Here is a 4,335-nt window from a genome sequence, read left to right on the forward strand (position 1 = left end):
TCACCGTGCTCCGAGTCCACCAGGGTCCCAAGGAATGTCACCTCGAACCTGGTCAGCATGAAGTGGATGGTGCAGAAGCAAAAACCTGAAAAGGCACTCAAAAAAAGAGACAATGCGAGTGGTAGGGACAATACCCTCCAAGTCATCAATCGAGTGTCCAATTACATAAGCATAGCTATAAAGCACATGTTTAGGATGATAGAGATCAGCAAGGTCAACACTAACATGAAGATGACATTTATCATTAAGCTCAAAACTAGTATGAGAATGATATGTTTCATTAAGCATAGGTCTAGCATGATGAAAGTAACTATGATCATCCCTAATGTGAGTAATGCCACTAACAAGGTATATATGATCATATCCAAGAAAATACCTTTTCAAATCTACTTTAACAGATGGCATCATGCAATGCAAGGTAGTAGAAAACAATTCATATGGACTCATGTAATCAAGAGGATTAGATAAACCTGCTACATCACGCTCTTGTGTGACAATAGGCAAATGAATTTCTGGTTCTTCAAGTGCATCTACAGCAGCTTCTTTTGCTTCTTCAAGAGTAGTAGATGATGAGTCTTCAACTTGATTACTTGGTTGTTCGAGCTCTGGATCATCTTGTGCCTTGGCTTCGAGTAGATCTTCAATCTGAGGTCTCTCTTCCTCTGGATCTTCTATGGTGCTACTACCAGCAACACTTAATTGAGTCTGAAGTGTCCCCATCTGTGAATATTCACTAACATGATCTGGTAGGGGTGCTGAGATCACTACCTCACTGTCTTTCTGAACAATGTTCTCCTCATCACCATCATTGCTAAGTTTCAACAGTGACACCGATGACTTCCACCAGTCATGCAACTCAGCAACACATGGGATCTTCTCAGGATATTGAAGTATCAGCTCTTCTAAATTTGACTCAACCTCTTGTATCTCTCTCCTTGGAATGTCTCCGACTTGCTTAATTGTATGTGCAGGAGTTGGAATCTCATCTTTGCTATTCTTCTCTGAGATACTCTCTTTAACTGTGATAGAGGTAACCACTGGTGGAGCTAATGATTTCTTCTTGACAAATAGTCCAGATACAGTTGTAACACAAGTGTGGGCAATTGGTGACACGACTAAATTCCACCAGTCAGATAGCTGACTAACACAAGTGAATTTATCCATATCTTGCGGTCTCAACTTAGCGTCAATCAGAGTAGGTTCCTCATAAACCTCTTCTTGCAACTTTGACTCATTCTGAACAGTTTCATTGCCATGAGGTATTGGATCTGCTACTGTGGTATCCATCTGATCTACAGTGATTGCATCATCTTGGAAAATATCATAATCATCATCAAGGATAATTGAAGTAAGATCAATGTTTCTATATGGAGGCTCTAATTCAGTTCTGAAATATTGTTGTCCCTAGAATGAAACATGCTGGTTTTGAATATTAGGCACCATGGATGATTTCTGTTCACTTATGGAACACACAACTTCTGATTGCACACAGCTTGCAACCTTTGGATTTGAACTAGGCCCTTCATAACCCCATTGCATTTGGTGGAAGGCAATGCTCTCAATGAGAATAATTGCACCCTCAACGGTCTTGTTCATGATTGTTCCACCAGCTGACATATCAATAAGATCTCTTGAAGCATGTGTCAGCCCTCTATAGAATATCTGAAGCACTAACCAATCCTTTTGCCCATGATTAGGACATATTCTAAGGAAATACTTATATCTCTCCCAAGCTGCATACAAGCTCTCACTTCCATCTTGCACAAAACTGGGGATCTGGTCACGAATTGGAGCTTGCTTGTAAAGTGGAAAATATCTATGCAGGAAAGCTTGCGACATATCACCCCAAGTGTATGATCTTGATGGCAAAGAATAGTACCAGTCCTTAGCAGCATCTCTAAGAGAGAATGTGAACAACATACACTTGATAGCATCTTGGGAAATGCCATGGTACTGGACTGTATTGGCATACTCCAGAACATTACTAATGTGCTCATGAGGGTCTTCATTGGGTAATCCTCTAAACTGATTCTGCAAGACAAGAGCAATAAGTCCAGGCCTCAAGTCAAAATTTCGGCTTCAATAGATGGCCAAATTGGCCCTGTCATCATGTCCAAACTACTTGGCAACCAAAGATCACGTACTAAAGCCATATGTTCAAGTGCAACTGTCAATGAGCCTACAAATAGTAAGATATCCTACACACGCTCACAAACATCAAAGACTGGTGAGAGGGTTAGTACCCTAATAAGTCGAAGCAACAAAAAGTAAAAAGGTAAAAGAAACACAGAAATAAATTTGACAGGAAATTTAAACAAAAACTATACTAAGCCTAATCTATAGCTTCACACAATCGCTCGATGCTAGTCCCCGGCAACGGCGCCAAAATAATCAATTGTAATATAGTGGGGTTTTTACGCCCCAAACTACGAGTGTCGTGTTCTCCTCAGGGACTAGGCAAACAAGGTGAACACACAATTATACTAGCAGATTACTCAATCACAGAGCAAGATTTCTAGGACAATTAATTCTCACAGCCTTCAGAAATACAAGTCAAGTATTATATATTACAACTACCAAACAGAACAAGCTACAGGTTGCCAGCACTCTTAAAATCTGAATATTACAAAGCATTACACATCTCCTATTACAGAAAATTTAGAGAAGATAGAGAGGGAGAAAGAGAGCAGCAGTAGCAGCAAGGTAGGGAAGGGAGCAGCAGTAGGGGGCGTGAGGAGAGAAGCAGCAGTAAGGCGAGGGAAGAAGAACAGCAGGGAAGAGGAACAACTGGTTCGAGTTGAGAAGTGGAGGAGCAACACCAAGGCGAGGGAAGAAGGAGCAGCAGCAAGACGTAGGAGAAGAAGAAGAGCAGCAGGGGCGCGAGGTGCGGGGAAGCGCTGTGGTGCTGGTGGCCGCGTTGTGGATGGATGATGGTGGATTTGGGGAAGGAGAAGAAGACGGTGGTGCTGGTGAATGGCGCAAGGTGGTGATGTGGTGGGAGGTGCTGGTGGTGCGCCGCCACGCTGGCCTGCCGCGGCGGCGGCCGGAGGTGGAGAAGGGGGTGTGAGGGAGAGAGTTGAGTAGCCAGACCCGATGGGGAATGGAGGCGATCTAGGGATTTTGATCCCTTCCCTAATCTGCAAACTTTACACATTAGCCCTCCTCCTTCTCTTCTTTCTTCACAAGAAGGTCCCTTCTCTCTTTCATTTGCCCCTCGGTTACTTCATTCCTTCACGCTCGGGTCCCATGACACCATCACTTGTTCATTTGTAGTAGAGGAATTTTGTGCCTTGTCGCACTTTTCTGCAAAATAAACAAGTAACTAGTCAACAATCCCTTTATGCGATTTTCATTCAATTATTCTATATTTCATAGCAAGAATTGGTGGCCAGAACTCAAGAAATGCTAAATTTGTATGCCAAAATTATATATATGAAATGCACTTATCAGATGCCTAGCCCCAGAGGTGTGATCACAATTACTGGCAATCGGCAGAAAGCAGAGGAATGCTTCCAGAAGGGTTCCAAAATTGCCGATGTGCAAATGGCAGCAGTTGAATTTCAAGAATATTGGAAGAATGCAGATCTGAGTGATTTGCTCCGAGCTAAGAAGCCTGCCACAGATTCTGCATTTCAATTGTCTGGTGAAACAAAGCCAATTCTTATTCACCCGACCGATCTCAATGCCGCACCGACTCATATATCAACAACACTCGACAGCAAATAGGAAGAAGCACTCATCCAGTTCCTCCGTGAGAACTGGGACATCTTTGCATGGAAACCTTCTGACATGCCGGGTGTACCCAGAGAACTGGCTGAGCACCGTTTGCGTGTCGACCCCAAGGTAAAACCCGTCAAAGAGCATCTTCGGTGGTTCGTCGTACAGAAGAAAAAAGCAATTGGCGAGGACGTGGCTCGGCTCCTAGCAGCAGAGTTCATTCATGAGATCTACCACTCCGAGAGGCTTGCCAATGTAGTCATGGTCCCTAAGAAGGACGATTCAATTTGTATGTGCATTGATTTCAAGCATATCAATCAGGCCTGCCCGAAAGATCATTTCCCTCTCCCCCGCATCGATCAGATTGTTGACTCGACGGCGGGGTGTCAACGCTTGTCTTTTTTAGATGCATATTCCGGGTATCATCTGATCCGACTGTATGGTCCCGATGAAATAAAAACCAGCCATCATCACCCCATTCGGGTGCTTTTGCTATGTCACCATGCCATTTAGTCTTAAAAATGCCGGAGCCACATTCATGAGAATGATTTAGAAGTACCTGCTCACTCAAATCACTCGAAATGTGGAAGCATACATGGACGACATTGTGGTCAAGTC

General features: G+C 43.5%; 1 non-coding gene across 1 annotated transcript; it reads left to right on the forward strand.

The window, feature by feature from the left end:
* The first annotated feature begins 1,684 nt into the window (after positions 1-1,684).
* LOC123095261 (small nucleolar RNA R71) lies at positions 1,685-1,791 on the forward strand. The gene has a single exon (XR_006446159.1). It is a non-coding gene; the product is annotated as a small nucleolar RNA R71 (small nucleolar RNA).
* Positions 1,792-4,335: the final 2,544 nt, after the last annotated feature.

This window comes from Triticum aestivum, chromosome 4B (genome assembly GCF_018294505.1).
Source record: "Triticum aestivum cultivar Chinese Spring chromosome 4B, IWGSC CS RefSeq v2.1, whole genome shotgun sequence".
NCBI lineage: Eukaryota > Viridiplantae > Streptophyta > Magnoliopsida > Poales > Poaceae > Triticum > Triticum aestivum.